Source organism: Corvus brachyrhynchos, unplaced genomic scaffold (genome assembly GCF_000691975.1).
Source record: "Corvus brachyrhynchos isolate BGI_N302 unplaced genomic scaffold, ASM69197v1 scaffold26, whole genome shotgun sequence".
NCBI lineage: Eukaryota > Metazoa > Chordata > Aves > Passeriformes > Corvidae > Corvus > Corvus brachyrhynchos.
This window is the reverse complement of record NW_008239324.1, coordinates 9,188,220-9,214,488: the sequence shown is the minus strand read 5'-3', so window position 1 is coordinate 9,214,488 and position 26,269 is coordinate 9,188,220. Positions and strand designations below refer to the sequence as shown.

General features: G+C 39.0%; 1 long non-coding RNA gene across 6 annotated transcripts in view; it reads left to right on the top strand.

Annotated features, from left to right (window-relative positions):
* The window catches only part of LOC108448351, a 60,429-nt gene continuing 34,160 nt past the window's right edge, over positions 1–26,269 (top strand). For 2 of the 6 annotated variants that reach the window (XR_001864239.1, XR_001864240.1), the window contains exons 1-4: positions 1–27; positions 2,716–2,749; positions 6,041–6,367; positions 16,025–16,112. This is a non-coding gene — a long non-coding RNA (uncharacterized LOC108448351). The remainder of the gene's footprint in view (positions 28–2,715; positions 2,750–6,040; positions 6,368–16,024; positions 16,113–26,269) is intronic. The other 4 variants (XR_001864243.1, XR_001864241.1, XR_001864244.1 and 1 more) reach the window with 4 other exon arrangements.

Sequence of the window (26,269 nt, the reverse complement as noted above, 5' to 3'; positions counted from 1 at the left end):
GCTGTCCTCTCTCCCGGAAGGTTCCAGGTGAGTAACTTTCACCGCTTCCACCAGTTTTCTGCCCTTTTCCTTTTTTTTTCGGTAATGCACTTTATCGATTCGCACCGCTGCCTTGCTGCGTCAGGTTGGTAGGAGAAGAAACGAGATTTTTCTAAGGTGCTGTCAAGAGCAGGACTTCAAACCACAGTAGCCTGCCTCACTCACAGAAACCTCCTCACACTTTTAAAGTCTCCGGGTGATGAGTCAAAGCAACCCGCTAATAACCCAAATTTGTTTAGTCAGTCATATGCACAGGCCAGCCGTATCTGCTCCCTTGCACGGAGCTTTGCTGACCCGAAAATCTGCTCCAGAACTTTTGAAGAAAACACTAAAACAGTAAAGGCCACTTAACCTTGTGACTTGAGCCGTGCTGACAAGGTGCAAGGAAGATTGATGAAAACACACTGGACTCCAGGCTTCTGTGACAGGGAGAGAATTGTCTTTTGGGTCTAGGGAGGATTCCCGGGCAGTTCTTATACTGCTGAAGGTGTGCCCCAGACAGAGTTTCCTTCATTCGGTTGCAAAATAGCAATGATAACACAGGTATACAGATTTAACTGTACAACAGCAGCAAGACCTTCTCTGAAGGACAGACATCCTGGGCCCACTTCTCAGTCCCACTTCTGACTGCTTCAGGAGCTTAGTGCCCCATACTCCCTCTCCAGGCAGGTTTCTGTGCTGTCTAAAAACATAGGGAGCAAACTGTAAAACAGTCAATAGCTGCATCATGTAGAAAGGAACATCTTCCCAGCTCCATTCCTAGAAATCTTATGTTCAATATTTGTGGTGGCACAAATAGCTCCTGCTTGCACAGGACATGATAGATCACCCTTATTCAGGATATTGATTCTGACATATCACACTTTGAAGTGAAGATCTCTAGCATGGTATTTTGCACTAAGAGCAGAATTAAACACAGCACAGATACACATTTGTATTTCCACAGAGTATTCAAAATTTAACTTTCTAGAAAACTGCGTATGAATGGGTAAATACCTTGATACCAAAGATAGCAGGCATACTCTGTCAAACACCTAATCCACTTTCATATTCATTGTGGCAACCATTTTTAACCAATGGGATAAGACTGCAAAAATTGTTGCTAGAAGGGAAATGGTTAAGGAACACAGAGCACAGAGTATTCCCACAGGCACACCCCATATCTGTGGCAAAAAGTTACTTACACTCCTCAGAGAAACAAATTGTTCAGAAAAAGACAGTGCAGCTATTTCAGAATGCAACGTTGCATTAGAGCATTTCTCTAACAGAGTGATGGAAAAGTGGTAGTGTACAGGCACAGCAAACACCTTTCAGTTGGGGCTAATAAAGTCATACTAGCTTTGTTTTATTCTTTGGTGAGAAACATTTCTATAAACCCAAGTGTACATGTTAGATTAAACAGATTCTCAGGTATAGGACCAGATCACTGGCCTCAGGTTCTGGAGTGCTCTGCTGTGTGACCACAGCTAGTTCCCACTGCCTAACTCTGGTTCTACACTTTTAATGAACTCTGAAAGCATATTTCCACTAAACTCAGAGGAAAACTACATCAGGGAGGAATGAACAGCAAATGATTCCAAGCTTGGCTTTGGTCCTGTTCCTCACTGCAAGCAGGTGCTGAAGGCTGCAGACCTGTGTGATCCGTGGCCCTGGGCAGTGCATGGCCTACTCTGGCTGGGCACAGCTCCTGCCTGGCAGCACAGCCCAGCTCACCTCTCCTGTCCCCCTGCTTGAGCAGTGGCCTCTGCTCCGGGGCCAGGAACGGGGAGTGGGAGGCACACCAGGTGCTCCGGGTGCTCCACACCCAGCTACTGCCACTGGGTTAGGAGGCTTGGGTTCAGGAGATGAGCAAATAATGGTGATGCAAATAGTGAGGATTTTAAGTATTCTGCTGTTTCCAACACAGTTCCTTCTGAATGTAGGAGAACAGGCACAACAGTAATACCTCAAAATACTCAATTTTGACATCACTGGCTCAGAAAGTTAGTGTAAAATCAAAACTGACTAAGTCAGCATTAAAAAAAAAAAAAAGAAGTAATTACATTCAAGCTAGACAAAACACCCCCAAGGTATTATTTGGTGAAAAGTTTTGAAATACTGTTTATGCTGTCATGAAACTAAAACAGAACTTTGATATTTCCAGCAAAAAAACCAAAAATTCCAGTTCCTGGCTATAATCTGCCTTTGCCACCTTTACCTAGTGCCCAAAGTAAGTCTTTTGCAGAACTAGTATGCCTGCAGTGAAATTAATAAGTGATCTAAAATCATCTAAAGAAAAACTGAAGAGAAACTGGGATGTATATGCTAACTTATTTTTCTTTTTAAATAAAATATGGTTTATGTCATATTGTACCAGAGAGAATTGTACAAACTAAAGAATTAGGCAAGTGTGTGTTTTTCTTTCTCAACACCTCTTGAATGTAGTTTATTAAATAAGTAAACTTGAGTAATCTCTGCTATACTTTCAATCCATATACAGGATGTCATTATGTGTTTGTTATTACAACATATTTATCTCAGTAGTACCTTAAAGATGGAAAATGAGCCAAAGTATTTATAACCTTCTGTACACGATGCTTGAAAGGAGTCCAACAAATTCTTCTCTCAAGCCATTCTCTTTAAGGTCCTTCAGTAAAAGGCTTTGAAATTCTACTTTTAATTTTTTTTTTCTTTCAGAGTAGATGGAAGTATGAAGTATTTGCAATTTTGAGTAAGTATTCTTTTTTTTCCTGCTGGTTTAATAAAAGCAAGTATCTATCTACAGTAAGTGGAGTACTCCAGTAATTTCCCTGGTGCCGGGTAGCCTCAATTTCAAAGAAACTTTTTGAAAAGCCTTGTTTCATAAAGGTTTGAATGTATGCCTACTGATGCCAACAATTATGATTCAGGCAGCAACACACAAATGGTGACTCTGTTCCATCTTCAGCTATACTTTCTTCTGACTCATCATCACAATTCAATTTTAAAAGCCATTAAGAACACTCAAACTGCTTTTCTGATGTAAGAACAGAAATTGTATTGAGTGAATCAATCATACACAAACTTGAAAGTGTGCCTGCACAAATTCTCACTGCTGCCCAGAAACCTTTCAACTTGCACAGGTAAATATGAATGTTCAAAGCCTGGCTGATTCCCACACAAGCCTCGCAACTCTTACTTTATTTATTTTTTTTTTTTATATGAGGCCAAACTTTGTATCCTTACAGCCTTTGCAAACCCTGTGTCAGTTCAGTAACATGGAAATAGTATCTGAGGCTCAGTAACAAAGGCCCTGGAAGATTTACTCCAACAAACCGCAGGGTCAGGAAGGAACCTCAGAGATAAGAGCAAACAGACCAGATCTCTTAACACCCAAATTCTCAGGTAGGCAGCCAAGTCCTCCACAGGCACCACACCACAGCAACCCCCCTGGCTCTGGCCACAGAGTTCCCTCCTGCTGGCAAAGACAGCAAGTATGGGAGGGGCAGGAAAATGAGGGAGAAGGGATGGAACGAGCCGAGGCTGGGCTGAAACTCTCTGCTCCAGTTTTACAATGCAGAGTCAACATTAAAAAGACCTGACATTCACTTCCACAATGCAGCATCCATGTCTATTGCCCCAGCCTTCTCCACAGGGTTAGGGGAAGGTAGTTGGATTTACCCTGGGCAGTGCGTGGGAGAAACACCCAAATTCTCAGGAGGTTCAATAACAACTTTTACCCACAAACTTTAGAACACTCAAGTAGAATAAGGTACTTGGCAAATTTTAAAACATCCAGATGCAGTAAAGCACTTTGCAAACTTTAACTCATCGAACTCTAACCCATCCAGATGCAACAAAGCACCTACTGGAACTTTTTGGTCCAGCTTTGAGAAGAGGAAGGTAGAAGAAAGAGGGAGAAAGAAAAGGGAGAGAGAATGGTAAATATTCACCATCCTAGGACCCACTATTCCTCTAGTCTCCTACACTCTGTTTTTTGGCTTCTGTAAGAACTGGGAGGAACAAGAGGAAAGGGAGGAATACAACATCTCTGCTGTCACCTGTTAAGACCGTCTTAGCCCCTTCACCCCAGAGCACATGTGGAGGATGGAAGGGCACAAAACAAAAAGGGTGGAATACAGAAGGAGAAAAGAAAGATAGAGCACCAAGCAGGTCTGGTTTAGAAAAGAGTCTAAAGCCTCCTCGAATCAATAGAAAGTCCCTTTAATTGATTGCAGTGGGCTTTGAGTTAGACCTATATTCTACTTATCAAGTACAGCTGCTGAGAATCAATAATATTTTGACTCACCCTTCAAAGCAGCAACTACACTAGTAACTTCTGGCTAAGAAAAAGTACAATTAATAGCATATTAATTCATTAGAGTTTATCTCACTGAAGTTCCCTTTTCATCAGGTGGTAGAGTCAGATGGTACTTAGAAGTGAACACACATGTACAAATATCCTATATGAGGCCATAAAGAAAATACTTTCGTTCGTAACATTGTCAGATCAAATATTCATTGATATCTACATTTCTTAGCAAGTATCTCAAGCAGAGATCAATAAACACTTATTAGTCACTGACTACATTTCCTGCAGTGAAGGAGGGAATTTCAGCCAACAGATCGGAGAAGCCAAGCAGTTGGGGGAGCTGGAGTTTAGTGCTTACCTGCCAGATGATCATTTACCTTCTCGTTGTCTCAGTTGCCACAACTAGAGAACTACAGATCAAAGGATTATTTAAAAACTATAGCCATTCCTTTAAAATACAAATCATTATTTCAAAATACAAGTATGGATTGTTGCAAGGGAAAAAAACCACAACTGCAAATTTTTGGTTTCTGAAAATTCTTTCAGGCCCAAGTCAGGAAATGCATTACTTTGTGAAACTGGGAACAAAATAAAATCGTTAAACTTTTCAAACATTTACATGTGCCTCTTTGATGTTTCTGTGGATTGCTGAAGTCTCTTACTCTACCAGAAGTATTCTACCACCTCAAATCACATACAGTATTTCAAACCGCATTCTACTAGAAAAACAGATACTTGAGTTGTTTAGAGAGCAGAGACAACCATTAATACTGCTGAACTATGTTACAGCAAAAAGATTTCTGCTACTTTAAAGAAAGTATTCCATAACCTTCCAAAATCACCTGTCTGTAATGGACAATACAGGATTACTTTTTGGCAGAGGGAATATCCTGTTGCTATTGACTGCAGTGTTACAGTAGCCTCACATAATAGTACACAGTTACTGTGAGATAAAGATCACATTGAAAAACAAACTGATTGCAGTACTGAAAACAGTGAAGAACCTGTCCAGCAATATAAAAATTGACTTCTTTAGGAGAATAATGACTGGAACAGTGTCACTTCTAGATTAGCATTAAAGAATAAAAGTTTTAACTGAAACTAAGAAATTAATGCAGTGTAGTCCTTTCTTCCAGGGATGCCATTTTAAAGCAAGACAGGAAAACTTGGTTAGAGATGATGCTGTATATGGTTTTATATATATATACATACATACATATAAAAAATTATATATCTGTATATTTATATATATATAAATATAATTTATATCATTTGTGAATATAAAGCTGTGTGGCATGTGTCTGTTTTTCTCCTCCAGCTCTCTCCACATTCATACATTTGTTGAATTTAAACTGCTGGAACTGTTGCGGGGGGGGGAAGCTACTGCCACCTACTTTTTACAGGGAATTTACAAGAACAATGTCTACATAAAGAAAAATATGTTCACCATGAGCAATCAAAATTCTTCTTTAAATTTCTGTGTTAGTCTAGAGAAATGTGTTAGGCAGAAACTTTCATTTTACAGTAGAACCGAATCTAATTACTGAAAGAATTATTTTAATGAAAAGTCTTAGTGAGATATACTGAAGAGTTTTTCCAGGTGAGAAAGGTTATATTTAATCCTTGTATCAGCAACAGATTCACTCATGCATGTTTTCAGTTTTAATTTCATCCAATGTTCTTTTAGGCAATGATTTGAAATATACACATATGACCTCTGATATGTTTCAGGTGCACACATTGCAATATAAAGCACCTAAAGAAGGACGTGGGGATGTTTCTGGAGCGATCAAGGAAATGTCTTTCTGAAATTTTGTGAGTTTAATTCAACAATCCTGTATTTCCCCAGTGCAAGGGCACACTCACCCTTGAGAGCTGTGTGGTACCCTCGGGGGAAGGTGAGCAGCAGTGCCCTGGCTTTCCCGAGCTGGGGAGGTGGCTCTGTCCAGCATCAGTGACTACAATGCACATCCTTTCTTGGTGGCTGGGAAAGGGATGGGCTTTTGGTCATCTCTTGGAGCTGATGAAGGACTTGATGAGACACTGCCAAGATATAAGGTAAAAGCAATGTATAGCTTCACAGTCATGCCTTAAAATCAAAAGCAATTATTTAAAAATGCTGCTCTCATCATGTCCCTTTCAAATGTTACAGTGACTTACCATGATATTAATGTCACACCATCTACTACTACAGGTTATAACATAAAATAATTAGTGACCAATGCTAGAGAATGTGAAGATATTAAAAAAAAAAAAAAGAAAAAAAAAGGGCTGTAGACATAGGGCTTTATTTGAATAGATCAGATCCATACAATAACTGAGAGTAGTCTTCCAAAGGACCCATTAGTTATCCTTTAGGTCTTCTAATTAATGATGTAGTCTTCTGAGAGCATATTAATAACTCTGATATTAATAGCAGCATAATTCTATCTGAGGATTAAAAAAATGAAGCACTATTTTATAAGTACTTGTAAAAGAGAGTTTGGGACTTAGACAAATACATAAATCCATGAGATTGAAAATTCAGAAACAGATTTCTGAAGGTGTGATTAGGGAACGCAATAACATCTCTAAAATGAACTGCTTTACTTTCATTCAGGAATTACGTTCAGTTATAGAGTTGAGCTTTTTTTTTTTTTTGGATGCCTCAATGGAGTGGGTTTTCAATGTTGAAAAGCTAAAGACAGATTCCAGTTCTCAAGACTATTTCCTGAAGCTCATGAACAGTATGTGCCAAGCTGTTCTTAAAGAATCAGTCCCCATTTCCATGAATGGCTAATGTTTAATAAAACATCTGATCACAAAACCAAATCTAAAAAAAAATCAATAGTAAAATAACACTCCAACTTGCTACTAAATGCAATGTTCTTTGATATAAGTCTATTTCAACTTCGTTTATTCCAGGGTTCCAGCAGTCACAATAATCAATGCAGAATTTTCCATGTGATTTACACATTGCTTTTTAAAATGAATTGTCTGAAACAAAAAATGCTTTTCTCTGCTGCCTGGCTTGTTTTCTAAAACATATTCTCTTTCTTTTAAAGTGAGAGAACGACCTCTGCTTCAGGAACAATTTTCTGAGACAGTGTGTTTATCAAATGGCTTCTCTGCTTTCATGAAAACAATTTATTTTCACTGAACTCCTCAAGATAAGCATTGAAGTCAGGAAGAATGTACAATGACATTTATAATTACATTCAAGAAACAAATATTTTGCTAAAGAAAGGGTTTGGATTTTTATCAGTTTTAGAGATACAAAATATTTTCTTTCTTCCAACATATCATTTAACAATATTTTCTCCCTGAAATTACAAAGTGTATTTTCATATGCATGGAAAGAAAAGCCCAGGACAGTAATCTTCTCATAGAAAGGCTACAGTATGCATCCTAAACAATGAAAGCTGTAGCATAATCCTTACAACCAAATTGCCTTCCCTGCCCACTCTTGAGAAATAATCTGCAGAAAAGGACAATTTAAGCAGGAGGATACATGCCCCTTGCAGAGCCTCCTCCAAACAACCCCTCTATGCCCAATCTTAGGCAAAACAGTTGTCTTTTGGGATGGCGCATCCATTTCTCCAGCTTTCCTCCCACGCTTTCCCCTTCCTCAGAGACAGTTTCTTAAGCTCCAAAGCTCAGTGCAGAGCCTATGGACACAGGGCATGGTTCCTCCCATTCTCTGGGGAAGTAGAAGACCTTGCTAAGAAGTCTCCCTCTGTTTCCCTTATGGATTCAGCCCAGGATCTGTTCTCAACCACCAAAACCAGAAGCTCAGTAGTGCCAGACAATTACTCCTTCCTGCTATATTCTGAACTACCCCTAAAATCAAGGTAGTCCACAGTGTATCTCATCTTTCAGGACAAAGCAGCCACAGATTTAGCCATACAGTGCCTGTATTTTGAAATGCAAATTCAATAACTACCTATGCAAAAGCTGTCCATGAATATATTTAGGAGTTCCATTTGGGCTGCCTGGAAACGTGGGGTTTACAGGATTAAAAAGACGTACTGCTATCACTCCAATGAATGCCCTTTAATTTGCAGGAATTCATTATAGAATAAAAAAATTTAAGATCTGGTTTATTCCTTGTCAGTCAAACATCCTAGCTTTTCATTATCCCATTTTTTTTCAGTGCATGTAGGTAGTTCTCATCATAAAGATTCCCTGATAAAGTTCTCCTCCAGAGACATACTCTTTTTGTAGGCTCAGCTAGTAAAGCAATATCATTCATTTGTAATACTCAAAGAGAAGTTGAAACAAAATCAAAAGCAGCTGAAAAGAGATTGTATTTCACTAATATACACCAAGGCTTTATTTAAAATATACAGTGTTAAATTTGATCAAATATCAACCCACCATTCAGAGTGAAATAATCTCTTTTAATTTGCATGTATCTGTGTGTGCCAAAGAGAAGTGTGTTTGCTTTCAAGCAGGTGCACATCCTGCTATGACTAAATCTCTAACTCATCAAATTGCTTTACCAGTGTGGGACATGCCCTTTTTCTGGAACAGCTTCAAGCATTTTCCCCAGCATTTCAGCCACCTGTTTACCGAGTTCATACTCCAAAGGAGATGCATGCAATTAGAAACAAGGAAATGAAAATAAATGACCTTGTTTGTTATAAATAACAAAGAGACTCAGCAAAATTAATGCAGTGAAGCCTGACCTTCTGACCTGAAAGAAAGAATCACTTCATTCCTTTGTAGCAGGCTCACAATGCTCCAGCACCAGGCATTGTTATGCAGCTTTGCCTCTTTTGATGGATCTTAAAGGAGTATATTCTAAATATTAAATGTTTTACAAGTTAGATTAGGAAATTTGCATTAAAAAGAATGTTGAAACAAAGTCAAGAGAGCAATGATAAAGATTATCACTGCTTCATTTAATGAATCCAGGTAAGCTGTGTGTATGGCAGTTAACTATAATACAGTTTTTCAATTGAAAAATAAATATGGCATTCCAGGTGCTAAAAAGCCATGAAATGTCTCCTTCGGTGTTTGGTGAATTGATGAGGGAGAAAGTTTTTAATTAGCCAACTCCAGGAAAAGGAAACATTTTTCTTTTGTTAATTGTTTGTGCTATGATGGTCTGACTTTTGAAAAAAAAGCAAAGTACTTCCACAACTACTGCCAAAAATATATTTTTTTTCCCTCATCCTTTAATTAGGCAAGTAGAAATGCCTTCTTTTGTATGAAGCTTACTGAATAATGTTTCTGTGGGTTACATTTTCACTTTTAATTGATTCATGTCAGTCTGGAACAGCGTCCAGCTGCAACAGAGGGCAAGGTGTTAGAAATTTGTTTCCCTGCTTGTCTTTGGAGAAAATGAGAACACAGTGTTGTTTTCATGGCAGTCCTCACAAAAAGAGCAGTGTGTAATTACAGTGCTGGTTCCCATCTTGTCAGTCTCCCAAACAAGTCTGTTATAAATGAAGCAGCTCAGAACCGTTGCAGAAATGAAAGGAAAATGCGTTTGCATCTCACTGAAAGTAGTTCCCACAACAGGTATTGTTTGATAAAGATTTTTCCAAAACTTGTTTTGTGGGTTTTCTTCACTTTCTCTCACTTTCAGTGACATTCATCCAGCTGCTGAGGTACTGCAACACCCTTCGCAGCAATCACAGCCTCAGCTTTGCAAGTTTCTCTTCCACCCAGAGCGCATTGACAGGAGTGGACATGGGGCAGGTCCACCTGCAGTGCCCGGGGTGACGGGCACAGTCCAGGGACACAGACAGCTGCCAATGCAGGGGGCACAGGAGGGATGGCAGTCACAGGCACTGGGAAATCAGTCTCATACACAGGAGGCAGCTCCTGGGGCAGAGCAGCAGCTGGAGCAGCAAAAGCCGCCTCATGCAGAACCACGATCAAGATCAGGAGCGTGGGGGTGCAGTGACTCTTCTCCTCCCCACCCTCTCATCTTTCTTCCACCATTCTGCATCCAGTGGAGCCCCCTTAAGTTCTTGGCATGACTCACTCCTGCTCCCAAACTTTTGCAGCAAAAGTGTGACCTGAATGAATAATTTCCAGCAGAAAAAGAGAGCTGATCAACGCAGCCTCTCCTTCTGCTCATGTAGTCTCATGAACAGCTTGTGCTTTTGTCCAAATGTGTGTATCATTGAAAACTAAATACTCCACATGGCTGAAGGTAGGGATATGCTGAAGTGTTTGATTGAATCAGAGACCTTTGGGGTATTATCTTCTCAATCAATCTGCATTTGTCTGCACAGATTGAAATCAGAGCACTCACATGTCTAAATGCTGAGCTGTGAGGCCCTGTCTGACAAGCCCCATCTGAGAAGACCTGCATGACAAACAGGTTCTGAGAACTGAGCCCAACCAGAAGAAATTCAGCGTTTGTGGAGCCTGAAGTCACAGTCTCTGTCCTGCTCTGGGGCTCCACATCTGGGCCACCAAATACCCAGACTGGAGAGGCGCTGATCCACCACTGCATGATGTGCAAGGGTTGGAAAAGGGAGAGCGGAGCTGCGGATCCATTAACAGGTCTCACGCTCTGAGCATGAGACCTTACTTTTCTAAAAATTTTGAGTATTTATGTGAATATCTATCGTGAAATGCATGGACTGGGTTTATCTTTTTGGCACTTACTGACTTCAGCAATCAGTGTGTAGTTCCTCTTCTTTGTGAGGGATAAGTGGAAATAATTGATCACCTTCTGCAAAATCTCATTTTTATCCATTCACAAGAAATTCTAGATTAATATTATTCAACAAATAACTTGAAATTCACTTGTTTAATATTTGTCCTAAAACTCACTCATTGAAGGAATTGTGGTAATTCAGCTTTAAAAGCCTATCATTGTAGGCAAAGCAAATTCAGGGCTCTCAGGAAAAGTCTGTTAACTCCCCCACATTTGCTTTATTACAACCTCAATATATGATATCTTAAATGAGCAAAATAGTATTGCAAATATTTGGTTGTTATGTGTTTGTTCAAGACAGAGCTCCCAGACTCCTGTGAGCTGCCTGAAGAATCACTGAGTGAAAATATTAAAAAAATTGGAATGAGCAATTCTCCTTTTTTTTTAAATTTGTATTTAAATGAGTATAAGAAAGGACACAGAAGAAAGGCACACAGTGCTATTTAATAATGGACTGAGATCCCAGCAGCTCCACAGCAGTTACTGTAGGTAGCTAGTGACTTCCATAAACTCTGTCCTAAACTCAGGATGTGCATGCAATACAGAGATGAGCCATGCTGCCTGCAGCATCCAAAGCTGTGCATCTGCTCAGCAAGCTTTGCTAGGCTTTGCTTAACCACACTGTGGTCCAGGTTCCCAGAGCATTATAAAAACTGTACTCTCTGCTGCAGGCTAAGGAGAGCGATTTGAGTGTCCCGATGACAATGGCCCAGGACAAAGCCCATTTCACTCCTTTTCAGGCCATATGGATCTCAAAGGTTAAAGGCTGTAATTGTCAGCAACTCCTTGGTATTATTTGCAGACAGAAGGAGAATAGTATTAGTCCAACTAATTTCTAAATTTCCACCACTAGTGGAAAACTTGCTTGGGCTATTTAGAGACAGCAGGCAGCAGAACAGAGCAAAATAATCTTCTATGTCACATAGGCAGTGTGATCTTCTGGATCAGCAGTTCTAGTCCCTTTTGGCCTGGTCTCTGTTTAGCATGTGGTTTATAACCAAGCTTCAGCAAAGACAACTGAATATATGCATTTTTTTCCCTTTCTGTGCAATCTCCCCAGACTTAAACTGCCTTCTTCAGCTGACTGCCTTTATTTTAGAGCAATGACTTCCACCCTACAGTTCCAGCCAAGTTTACTGCAAATTGTGCAAGCACCAAAACCATGCTAATGTGCAGTTCTAACATGCAAGCTGGTTGTGCAAGAACAGCCGTTTGCTCTGCACCACATCCTTGAATGTCCTTGCAATACCTGGGTGACAGACCTCATTGCTGGGAAGAGTGGTCTTTTCTGTAATGACAACCTAAATCAAATACTGAGACAAAGAACACAGCAGTGTTACATCCAAAAATCAGTGATAGAGATATGCAAATAAAAACAGTATTTCAAAAGGCTTGTAATAAGTAGCATCCAGAATGAGTGATATTATAGAGCTGGGTTTAAAAAGCAGCAATTTTCAGGAGCATTAGTTTACATGGAGCACATGCATAACTGGCTTTGAAATTCAGCTGAAGTCAAGTCACCCTGGAAAGCAAATGGTGCAGTTTTACTCCTTGGCTGTTTAAATGATTCAGGAAGGGTAGCTACTCACACTGGAGTAGGAGAACACATATTTTTTTCCCAAGAACACAGGAGGCACATGATGACCAAGAAAACAGTTGTGAAGAACAGAGTTCCTACACACAAGCCAGGGCTCCCCCAGCTGCAGCTCCTGCAATTCACAATTAAAGGTGCCACATGGTCAAAGTTATTGTCACTGGCACTGGGGAAAACCTAAGAATTAACAAAAGTTTCCTTCTTTCTTCCTCTAATACCCATCCGAGGAGAGAGTAAACAATACCACAGACAGTTTGAGGGGACAAAGAGAGTGTCAGGGCCAGTGTCCCTGTCTCAGCACGACAGCCCTTACTGGCCATGGCTCTGTGAGCTACTGCTGAGCACATAATGATTTTGCATTGAAAGGCTAAACCAGCCATTGCTCTGGACTGAACAACCACAACTCTAACTCATTCCTTCATTAAATGCTTTGCCATTCCTTGAGAATGAGAGGGTCTATAGAAAAATCACATTGCCCTGTATTCCACTGGTAAACAATATCTTATATATATTAAACTGTTCTATAGTAGTCATCTGTTCTTTCCTAGCTGTGACAGGACTTTGAATTATTTGCTCTATCAGCAACTGCTGTAGTAAATTCCCCAGTTATGCCGTGCATGGCAGGCTTGCGGAAACACCCGTGACAATGAAGTGAGCAGAGAACTCATACATGACGGAATCCACTCAGTAGACTGGTTTTTGGGGACAGTTGGGCCTCAACAAACAATCCTTTCTTCTCAGTCTATAGAGGAGCTGCACTGGGGCCTACTTTGGCCATTAGTCTAAGGAAAGCCTTTGTTGAACATATAGCTGCTTCTCACATTGAAAGAATAAATCACATTCTTATTCTGGGTATGTCTCCACTGCATTCACTGATGTGAATGTTGTTCCATGGCTGAAAAACTGGGTAAACAGCGTGCCCTGTGCAGCTCTGCGCTGCTGTGGCTACATTACTGCCTGAAAAACCTCATTTACAGCCAGCCTGGATGTGTCTGTAAGAGCAGCCCTGGCAGAGATCTACTCTTCAGACAGCATTCCTCTTTTCAGGAATATTTCATTCTTCAGGCTGGATTGCCAGGATTTGAACCACTTTGGAACCCACTTTGCCTGAGAAGGAGAAGGGAAAATCCTATCTTTTCTATGCACTTAGTGAAGAAAAACACAATCTAGGCAAGTTTCAGGAATGGTTCTGAGTCTATATGGGTTTTTTTAGGGTTATACAGATAGATGTAAATTTCTCAAGCACACATCCTAGAAGCACAAGTCCCAGATAGTGCATGTTCCCCCTCTAATACTTAAAATCCAGAATAATTAATGTTCCTAACTGCTTCAATGTACAGCAATTCCATATTCATTCACCTTCACAATCATACACCACTCTCCACTCTTCAACGCGCTTCATCTTTTACTCTTAACTTACATTTATGTCCATCTTCGTATCCTCTAAAGAGAAGGGAAGCTCCAGCTTTCAGCAGACCATAGGGACCTCTGCTGACAGTTTCTATAGAGGCGGTCATCGTTGGATGAATAGAAGTGCTTTGCATCATACCTGAGCCTCAGTTACTGGAGATTAAGTTTCCTATTTGACAGAGTGAGTCTGATGATCCATCATCGCTCTGGCGGAAAGGCTCCCGTTTCCAGGCAGGATGCTACAGCTTCATCTCAGCTTTTGATGGACTCTTAAGTATAAAAAAATATAGCACATGTTAGTCCATGTGCAGACAGAATTATGCATTTTGACATTTGAACAGGAGTTTATTTGTCTCTGGCAAAAATTTCCTGTGTCCCTCCTACCTCCCATTTCAGTTAGCACTTTTCCATTAAGTTGTGTTACAGAAGAGAACCATGGCTGAAGCAAAAGAAGAGCTGGTTAAACAGGGAGGCTCTCGGGAAGCACCAGTCCCTGAAGGGCTCTCACAATTTTGGTTCAGATCTACAGCATGCAAATTTCTGGGTTGTGATACCAATATATAAATATATATATGTGTGTGTGTGTGTGTGTGTGTGTGGTGTGCCCATTTTTGTATGCCTCTGCATAGATGTAAATTTAAATTAATTAAAAAAAAAACAAAAAACCCGACCAAAACCAAAAAGCAAGTAACTGCTCTGATGACACAATCCCTTCTGCTATATGTTTTCAAACAGGATAAATGGTAGACACAAAAGTATATTTAGTAAAGTAGTGTTTGCTCCCTCTTGCCATACACAACTTACTTGTGCTGTTGGGGAATCACTGCAGGAAAATTTCCAATAACCAGAGTTATAACCACCTCTAAATTAAAATTTCTATTTTGAAGTTTTTCTGCCTTCTTTCATTATTTATTGTAATAGAACTGCCTTGCAAAATGTATAATTATTTGCAAAGAAAACAGCTCACTGTAAATGCTAATGTTAAATGTCTATGTTTTTAAAACCTTAGATACACTAACCCTTTAAATTATTGTTTCAATTATTTCTTCCTCTTGATGCCATTAATGAATTATTTTGTATATGCAATTGCTCCCAATTTGTGTAAGGAATTCCAAATAAATACAGAGGTCATTGATTTCTCTTAGTTCATGTCCTTTGTTCTTGCATCTCAAAAGAGTCCAGCTAACCTGGTAGCATTTATCCTGCCTATTCCCTTTAGCATTATCTTTGACTCAATGAGATGACCTCTTAATTTCCTCTTCTATAGACCTGCTTTCTCTAACTTTAACAAATAACTAAGGTCTCTCTGCCCTTGTACCATACTAACAGTGGTTTTGAACCTTTTCTGATTGTAAAATAACTGTTTTTAAAGATAATTAAAACCAGACTGGTCTTTTGAGCATTACCCTGATACTGTCATGTCTCTCCAGTATCAGACTACATGAAGACTCTGTATTTGCATTTCACACCTTGCTCTGACTCTTTTTGCTGTTCATTCCTTTCTTTTTTTTTTTTTTTTTTCTGCTGAGAGCTCTTCAGTCTTACTGCTCTCCATTGGTCTGGGCTGTTTTTAAAAGCACGTTTTACATTCTTTACCTGATTGCAAGCTGGTGGTCTTTCCTGTTCTCCTAAGTACAGTTCATTGTGTTTAAATACCCTGACTCAAATAAAATGAGGATGTGGCCTCTCACCACTGCTCCTTCACATCAACCTCACCTTGGTCTCATTTTGGTGCCCTTCTCTCTACTGCAAACTTGAAAAAACCCCATAGTACACAAGGATAATTGAAACTGCTGTGTACAAAACTATTCTCTTGTAACCACAGACTATCCAAAACACATGTCATGACTTTAAATCTGCCAAGAACTAACCATCTAGGACTATACTTGGAGTCTTCAAGCATTTCCAGCCAGGCACTATTTCTCATAACGTGGTCAGCATGTTCATGTCTCCTCCTGAGTGTTTCAGTTTCTCCCAGAAGTGTGGGTTGATTTTTAAAGTCCTAATTTTTGTCAGTATTCAGAGTCTATATTAACTCCTTTTTCTGTTTCAGTGTCTCTTCTTTGTATTATCCTTATCTTCATTGAGAAAACTGACTCAAAGAATTTAACATCTGAAAAATATATTTCTCTCAACCAAAGGTAGGTTACCTTTGTAATGTCTCAAACTCAACTGCATTCTCCAGTGACCTCATTTCTTGTGTATTCAGAAAATCTCCTATTTATCTTAGCCTTCGCACAGACTTCTTTTATTTTCTTCCTTTACTTACACTTTCCCCTTTGTTCTGTAATCTTTCAATCTTCCCCACCTGCTTTATCTTACAGATGATTGATATATGCATTTCAACAGTCTCAACTGCTATTTTATTTATCCCAAATAAATATCCACACTGGATGGCAGGTATAATTCTCTAGCTACAAAACTTCAGCTTTGAAAATCTTCTATTTTATTTTCCATCCATACCCTTCCATGATCCCCTCATACTTTTCAGAGCTCTTCTTTCTTCTTGCACTTTTTGATTTCACTATAAACCTAGCTTGGTTATAACACCTCATATCAAAATACTCTCCCAGTCTTACATCTCTAGTCATGCTATATTTATTATGCACACCTATGAAAAGGATTGTTCCCTTTTTAGTCCAACCTTTTAAATTGTGCAAAGAAGCAATATTATAGCATTCAGTCTGTGGTTTGAGTTACACACCCAGACAGACTGATTTAAAGCTAGATGGAGGGGCAATTCAGGTATGTTGTGTGTTTAAAGGTCTCTGTGTGAAATAAAAAGAAATCTATAATGTTACCCTCAGGATTTCAGGCAATGATATTCCAAGTCTGAAAGAGAGGGAATAAAGAAACTGAAAAAGGATACACACCACTGACCAATCAATTGAAAAGTACGGTAAATGGAAAACAGAAACCTCCCTGGATTTGCCTTATGGGCTGACAGCAGTGGCTTTGTATAAAAAGAGAGAGCACTTATGATCCACTTTCTACTTGAGACATTATAAATTAGTTTTTCTGAAGGCATAATCCACCGTAACAGATTCTAAGATGGTGTGGAAAAATCCCACCACTCCTTGATATGAACACTAAATGATGCCCTGTCTTTCATGGATCCCATGTCTCTTTGCTCAGGCAAAGCCTGTCTCTGGAAAACTCAAAAGTTATTGAAATGCACCAACCTTTATTTCAAAACTGATCCACACTGAGGACGACTGCAACCTTTATTAAGACTCAGGAGACTTTGGTTAGGCCTCACAGTTACAAAAGACTCCTGTCTTTGTGCTACTAAGTGCAGGAAAGAAACGTCCTACAGGCTCTGAATGAAGATGAGAGGAGCTCCCCTACACCCTGACTTCCAGCAGGGATCCTGGCTTCCCAGCTCCTTCCCAACACACAGTGCCTCAGCATAGGCAGCCAGCTCTATCTCCTTTCACTGACACAAAGTCATTACTTCTGGACCTGAAATAGATCTTGGGGACTTGTTTAGTGAAAACTCAGTATGTAAGAGATCTGGGGCAGGATTCCCCAAGTTCCTATTATGTGCCTGGAAAACTGCAGAAATCCCAAAAAAATAAAAGTGGAAGCACTTAGTCTCAGACCATAGTGATAGACAGAGAGAACCTCTCAGAGGATCAGTGGTTGTAGTGCTGGGTGATGATGCAGGGAGCACTCCCTGACACCTTTTTAAATATCTGTAACACCTTTCTCTTCTCCTGTACTTCTTCTAATTTTCTCTCAGCTCCAGGAGTATTATAGTGGCATCTGCTCTAACATATTAGGCTTTATAACGATGTTAAAGAATTGTCAGCAGAAGGAAAAGGAATTACACCCTAGAACAAAAACAAAACAGTGAAGTCAAGCCTGCCAGTCAGGTTTCCTATCTCCTTCAAAAACTTCCTTTGGAAACGTGGTGGAGAACAAAAGAAATCTGTGCAAGCAACCACTCCACACTCACTAGCGCTGCTCTCCAGCAAGACTAACAGGCACATTTATGCTCATCACAATTTCTCTAAAATACTAATAATGATTATTCTCAGTAGGATTCCTTGCATTAGAATATCATAGGAGACTTTGCAAGCTCAGTTCTATAAGACAGTAAGTGAAATACTCTCCTCTACAACACTTTTCTCAAACAAGTTGAACTTATTTTACAAACCCACAACTCATCTTTCTAGTACAGGGACACTTCAGGCTGTAAAGTAAACAGGCAAATATTAAATGAGGTGAATCAAATATTTACGCAAGCAAAGCCACTCTTATTTTGTCAGAAAACAAATAAAGTTAAAGTTGGCAGAGTTTTATAAGCCATCACACTTCTCTTTGTTTTTCCACTTCTTTTTCATGGCCCAAACTTGAAAGGCAAAGTAACCTTGGTGACTGCTGAGGTGGCACACAACTGCTCAGGACTGTCCCACCATCTTCAGGACTTCACTGGGTCGGGACATGCAGAAGCCATCTCCTCTGCAGGGACTGGGGGCAACAGGAAGCAATGTATTAAAACTGGGTGGTGGGCGTGTGATTGGGATAAAGAAAAGATCAAACAGAACCTCATCCTTTCCTCTCATTCTTGCAGAACATGAAAAAAAAAATATGCTTTGTTTCCTAAGTCCAATATATATAAAAGCGTAAAAAAGAGAACCTGAGGTAGACTTTGTTTATATTACAGGCATTGAAAAGTCCTACCTCAACATCTGAGTCACATCATCATTTTGTTAGCAGGGTTCTCAGAAGGTGGAAAGAGACAATGGAAAGATAAAATTTAATGGACAGGATAAACACCTTTCTTAGAAATAATGCAAAAATTATACAGGGACTATAAAAAAACCTCTTATATTAGTTTTAATGACAGATACATGTCAGAACAAATCAGGCTTCACTGAAATGCTTAGCTTAGCTATTTTAGCTCTTTTTTGTGTACAACTTAAGTGATTTAACTTGATAGGGTAGACATTGACTGCAGACTAGGAGGAGATAGCTCTGTTCCAGAATGAGGCATGTAAGGTTGCATGTATGTTTGGTGGAGAGTGCCCTAATTCATTAGAGAATGGGATTCGTATACTTACGCAGTGAAAAGCTTGGATTAGGCACACAACATAATTTCCATTATGTTAATGTTGCTTTAAAATATATTGCACGGAGTGCTGCAACAATCAAATTATCAATTATAATGTCTACTCAGAGTAGAAAAGTGTTGCAAACAGAGGGCTGATTACTGCTTCAGTACTTCCAATCTGCATACTCATTGTTTAGTACAGGGAAAACAAATTATCTTGTGTTGGCCCTAGTTCAAATTTAATTAAATGAGTGCAAAGCAATTATAATAAAGTACAATAGTATAGTAATGAAAGGAAAATAACTCATTAACCTATTAATCTTTATTTATGTTCCTCTCAAATAAGTATGTAATTTCTTTATCACTGCATCCCATAAGAAATAGCAGCTCTCACTGCTCGTGGCCTGCTTTAGTGGGGCTTATTTTGCTAAAGATCATTGTATGACTTCACTGTTACTATTTATATAGATTTTATTTAATGTGTCTGATTTTTCTCCTCTCCCTTACACAGTGTATTTTAAAACCCTTTCCCACATATCTGTGATGTAGATTATAAACCTGTTCACACCCCCCATTTTCTTTTAACACTTGTCAGCTCTGAAAGGTAAACCTCTCTAGGAGCATTGCTATGCTTCTGTCATTGCATAAGGGAGGGAGCACTCCCAGAACATCTGCTCAAAAAGACGCTTTTACATTAAGACATAAGATGAAAGCATATTATTTTTAAGAGGACCTGACACAGCTATTGCTTTACAATCTTTATGGGTATAACAACATACCCCGTATTTTCAAATGTGCTTTTTTGATTCTTCATTCTGACATTTATCTAGGCTGCTGGGTTGTTTTGTGATTCTGACAAATCTCAAGTTTAAGGAAAAGCAATATTTTTAGATGATTAGTCAAATATTACACTGTGGTGTGCTTTAATTGTGCTTGCTGGATGCTAGTTATCATTATTACCTTATCTCTCCAGAACTGGTTTTGTTTTCAATGACATCTTACATTCTAGTGTGTACATTTAATGTCACACACCAGTGCTTAGCTTATTGCAGCCAGTCAGGGTTGACTCTGTCCTTTCACTAAGCTGAGCCACTAACAAAAAAAAGAGAAAAAAACCCCCACAAAAACCGCACCAAATCATCACCAAAACTATGCCATGAAGAAGCAGCAAGATTATGAGGAAAAATGCATTTCAGAATTTTTTACTAAATAGCACTTTTGCTTTTTTTTAGACTGAGGAAACTAATAACATTGATTTCTTTTTTTTCCACCAAACGAAATGAAGTAGAGGTGGTACTGTGCTGTACTAAGTAGTGACTGAGTACTATCCTGGAGAGTGGGACAATTGGTAAATGTTATATAAACTATGAGAAAAATCAAATTAGAAGGACCACATATTAAAAATATAGTTTCCATTTCTGCATATGCAGCTTTGATTACTGACCCTTGCAGAAGAACAGAGGTACCTGTGTGAAACATTTAATGAACAGAAATACAATTCTGAATATGGATAAAGGAAGAATGAAGACTACTTTTGAAAACTCGGAAACAAAACTTTCACAACACAGTTTGCAGTGTCAGATGTCCCAAGGCTTTTTCCTCTCCATGCATGGACCCTGTACAGGCAGGGTCCAATCTTACTGTCTTACAGGATTCAAGCAGAATAGCTTCCAAAAAGTTATTAACAGATTCTCTGAGAGGATTGTAGAGGTGCAAATTTACAGCTCAGATGGCTGAGAAACATACAAGTTCACCATATCTTTCCTCTTCACACATAGCAAAAAACTTCTGCCTTGCAGAGTGTATTTCTGGTTTCACAATCTGCTGCTGAGAACTCTGTTAGCAAGAAATGGAACTCTTTAATCATAATGACACTTAATGAGTCACTCTATTCTTTGCACATTTTTAACAGTCAGTTCTTTATTTCACACTTACTGCTCAATTCTTGCTTTTATATTATTGCAGCACTAGTACTGCATTAATACAACCAGGCACAGAGCCGTGTGTAGCTCTGTTGTGTAGTATGGGACAACTGGCATTGTTGGTGGTGACATTGCCACTGACCTGCTGGAGAGCAATCAGGAAGTGCAAAGGCATCACCAATAGGTGGCACATTCGCATTTTGCAGAGTATAATGCCATAATTCTTTTTGTTTGTTTTTGTTTGTTTGTTTGCTTTGACAATGAGTCATGTTTTAATTACAGTATTTCAACATGTGAAGTAACTAAATCATTAAAAGAGGAAGAAAGACAAATAAATAAATTTCATTATGTACAACCATCAGAATATCATATGAATTGTCATCTTTTTCAGTCCAGAGTTAAATACTTGTCATCAAGCTAAATCAATGTTTATTCTCTCTGTACAGCAACCACTAGAGGGGAGTTTGACACTCACATTGCAAGTTCACAACAATATGCTAAACCGCAGGGAAATGTAGATCAGAAATCTGCAGTAATTAAAAAAGACTATCCTGCCAAACTCACGACTTCTCAGCATCTTTCCAGATTACTGAGTGAGATGATTTCTATCTGACTTAATAAAAGTCTAAATCCTGCTGCAAGTTGAGCTTTGTCCGGCTTCCTGATACATAAAATGAAGCAATGAAGCTGCAGTGAGCCGAGGAAGAGAATATCAAGCGTGCTCACTAATGAAGACAAATATAAAACAGAATTGCCTGAGATGAGGCTAGACTTCACAGTCACTGGACTTTTTGAGCCTTAGGACAGCTACACAAGGAAGGACTCTTCCTGTCTTACTCCTGCCTGCAGATCACTGGCTTAATGTGATATTTGGCAAAAATATACGACTTGAAAATATACAATGATGTCTTCTGTCTGCACCTAGACTGTATATCTAACTGCCCTTGATGTTTCCTCCTGTGTGTTTCTTGTTTTCATTTATGTGAATTCCTACTGTCCTCGTACTACAGGGAGATCAGATTCTCAAAAAGCATCAGTCTCCCTTTGCCGTGGGTACGGTGCACACCATTGCTGAATTTTTCCTTTAATGCAAACACCCAGTTTCACTCAAGGTAACTTATAACTGTGAAAAGTTTGGTCATACCCATATGATCATAAAAATACCTGCCAGGACATCAGATATGTTGCAGAGTGCTTGGTGGGGGTAGGAATTAGGACACAACTCCTCAAGTACCAGGGCACAGGGAGCTGCAACTGATGCATGATGACCTGTCCAGTTTGATCCTTTGTACACCCACCTCTTTAGCCAGAGGGAATACTTTAAGCCTAATTGATTTAACCTATGAATCATATAACATCGCATCATAACACAAGCTCTTGTACCACAGCATCATACACAACTCCTGTAGTAAATAAAACCAATGCCATAGATTCTGCAACTTCTTCAAACTGTAGTTTGTATGAGTGTGGATATTTTCAGGTGCAAGCATATATCTGTCACAAGCAGAAAATACATATATACATAACATCATTTTTCCATAACTGAGTCTAAATGTACTTCTACTGATCTTCAGAATACTAGAAGAGTACAGATTCAAAATAATGAAAAAGATAATTTATCTTCTAGAAGAAAGAAGTGAATGTGCTGCACATTGCTTGTCACAAAGAATGTATTTAATCCATAATCTTATTTATAGCACAGAAATGTTTTTGACATAGCAAGAAGAGTAAAAAGTCAACAAACATGAGACAAAGACTAAATAAAACTGCACTCAAATTAACTCAAACAGTACTTAAAGGGACATTGATCATGTAAAAATATATAAGGCATACATTCAAAAGTTAAAGATGTTCTTTATTATGTTTTGCACCATAACATCCCATTCACCTGATTTACTCTAACACCTACGTGTGTAAATCGGTGGGTTTTTCCATGGACAAAAATGACATTTCTGTGGCATTCAATTGATGCAAGTGGAGAATTTGACCCTATATCTGAAAACCTTCCACTAAATAAGCAATTAGTGTACACAGGTGGTGTTTTTCCCTAGTAATTGATGTGAAAGTCTAACCACTTCTAAAGCATGGCCATTTGCTTGACAGACAAGAATTTGTTTTCCTCAGTAATGGGCACAATTTCATATGGATGGGCTTTTTTTCCTCCCCAAAGTAGAAAGACAATCTAGATTTCAGCATTTAATCTTCCTCTGACAAAATCTCAAATGGCCCTTAAAGATCTTCTGCAACTCCAATGAGTTTATTCAAGATACTGCAACTAGTCCTACTGGAAGGCATCACCTTGGGCACTGGCATACACACATGCCTGAAATCTGGAAATGTACTGAGAATACTTGGAGACTTCTGCCCTCACCATTCAGGCTGGAAAACTTCCAGGAACCCATAGGTAGTTCAAGGTAAAATGATCAAAAGTAATTTCTTCATGTTTACAACTTAACAACAATATTTTGCACAACAGCTCTCCCTCCACAGGGGATAGGACCAACCTTATAGAAGTGATCAAACTTTGGCTGCAGCTCTTGCAGCAGAAAAACAGTACTTTTGTCCATCATAAGAATTATCCTTCGTAGATTAATTCCCTGCATGAAAATCAAGCAGGTCTAGTGTAAAATTAGATTTCAAGATCAGTGTATTAACTGATCATGAAAGGATTATAAGTCTCCACTGTAACACTTAAAATAATCCTTAAGACTTTAAATGATCCTAAAATACTTCATGCAAATAGAGCACCACATCAATGCTTTTACAAATACACTGCAAACCCTGCATCTGGACTAGTCTGTAAGTTTTACTCTGTTCAATATTCTTCATATCAAAGAAGATCATGCATGTCACAATAGGATGAACATGAACATCAAGACCTAAAATTACAGGCACTGGTTAGAATTTGCCAGCCTCACCAAATAAGTAGCCCTAGAAAAAAATCCCTAAAGTCACTATTTACAAAGTGTGATTCCTCTGTTTAATGGTGACAGAGAATTCAGTATGTAGTCCAGATGGTTGGTTGCACAGATAACAAATCCAGCATGGCATTTTGGTGCTATGGGCAGTCTGTCACGCTGTGGTAGACAGATAGATTGATAGACAGACAGACAGACAATGACTTTCTCTTTTTGAAAGTGTTTTGCTGTTAATATACATCATTTTTTAAAAATCCAGCTATGCATAGACCTCACTCAGTTACAGAACTACTACAGAAGAGATGGGGATACATCAGCAGAGTTTCATTTTAAGTTTACAAGTTCAGATGTTTCTGTTGTCCCCTTAGGAAAGAAAAGGGCAAGGACTGCGTTCAAAAACCTATTCAATAATAGATCTTAAGCTCTTAGCTAGGGCAGGACAATTCTGGGCCAGCACAGTGATTCCCCAACAGCTGGTATACATACTTTGTAGTACTACAAGCTTTTGGCAGAGAAACTCAACTAACACTGGATTCTATTCCCAGCGCTGTCTTTCCCCAACTTTTAACCGAGGGCAGTTTAGCTAAATTCTGTCTGTTCCTGGTTAGCCATCTGGTAAATAGATAATATAATTGCATCCTTTATAGGCTTATTGTGGGGCTTAATTATTGAAAGTCTTTAAGATAAGTCAAAGTTCTTGGTGAAAAGTTGTGCAAAGCATTAACAAATAATAATGGGGACAGCACTAAGAGGAGGGGAAGCTTAAAGCTGAATTGCTGCATAGGAGAAATGTGCCCAACTGAGGCAAGAGAAATATAGGCAAGTGAAAGGGAAGGGAGCAAAACCACTCAACTAATTGCACTAAAAAATGTAGAGAAGGAAAATGGGCTAGGTTGAAATGACAAAAAAAGTAAACTTGGACAAATGGGAAAGGACAGACCTGGCAAAACAGAGTAAGTTATGTGTCACTAGAGAGGTATCAAGATTGGACTGAGCCAGGAAGCTTAAGCTGACTGGAGGGAGAACTTGTCTGTGCTTTACAATTCATGTTTCATTCTGTTCCAGTTCGCTCATTTCTTTATGGTGTGGCTTACACAGATTGTCCTAATGGGTGGCACTGCCACAGGGCATTTGCCCTGTTCTGTCTCATCTGAAGTGGGCGGTTCCTCAGGGAGCTGACAGTTTCTCCTGAACGTGTGGCATTTCTAGGACAGACATCTGCACAGGCATCTCTGTAACAGCCGAAGGGAAGCAGTGTTGACTCCCTTCACCAGCCTGATCATGTGCAAATTGCATCATCTGCACTACCTTCATTTCCTAAGCATAATTGCCGTAAGTGATCCATTGATTGCTATCTGACACTCAGCTTTTCTGCTCTCATTTCCCAGATGTTCCCGGTTTTGTCATGACTCTCAACTCCATTTTATCAGAGATGTGACAACATATATTGTAGGGACATGGTCATATGCAAAGAAAGAATTATATCAGATAAGTACAGTAGAGAACCACAGTGTTTAAATAGCATTATCACAAATGTAAACACAATTAGCTTACTGTTTATTCAGCTTTCATTGGAAAAGTTGTTTTATATACCGGATTTCTTTATTGCAAAGGCCGTGCACTTTAGATAGCATGGCAGCAAACAAAACCTTGTCCCTTAATTTTTTGAAGCACCCTAATTTTTGGGGGGTGGAACGATAGATATCGATTTAAAAAGTGGGTCTTTACTGCGAGTCCTTGTTTAAACTGGAAAGTTTTCAATTAAAAAAAAATTAGATAAAAAGTGCTTTTATAAATATAAAACCAGTAACTATGTCTTCTGCTTGTTTCACATAATGTTAAGAGACAGTCTAATGGGGGTGGGAGGGAGGCATGTATGCAAAAGATCTTGTCTACCAATGTCAACAGGCTCTTCTCCCCTAATGTACAAAGATAACTTCTGGCTTTCCAGAATATTTTAACCATACTGACGAATGCCCCTCAAAAAACCAGAAGGGGTCATTAGGTATTTCATAAAGAAAAATACCAACCAGCAACAAGGAGACAAGATAGGAGAAGGAGGACCTTCTGGTTATTTTTTGTATTGCTGAGTCCGTGGCACAAACTCTGAGATATAGTGAGTAGTTAAATGATCTTGTTCCACACAATAAGTTTTGAAAAATCATTTGGCCTCCTCACTTGTTGCTCTTAGAAATATTAATTACTCAGAAAAATCCATGCCTTTTAGCAATAAATTATTAAATACAAACATTGAGCTTACCTTCTGTCCCTGCACTACTCATTTGCCTGTTACTGACAATGAAGCTGCATCACTTCCAATAAAACTTCATTCCAGCTTTCATGTTTTTCTCTAAAAAGAAAGCAGGTGAATCCTTGATCTGTCAAAGACAAATGTTATTTTG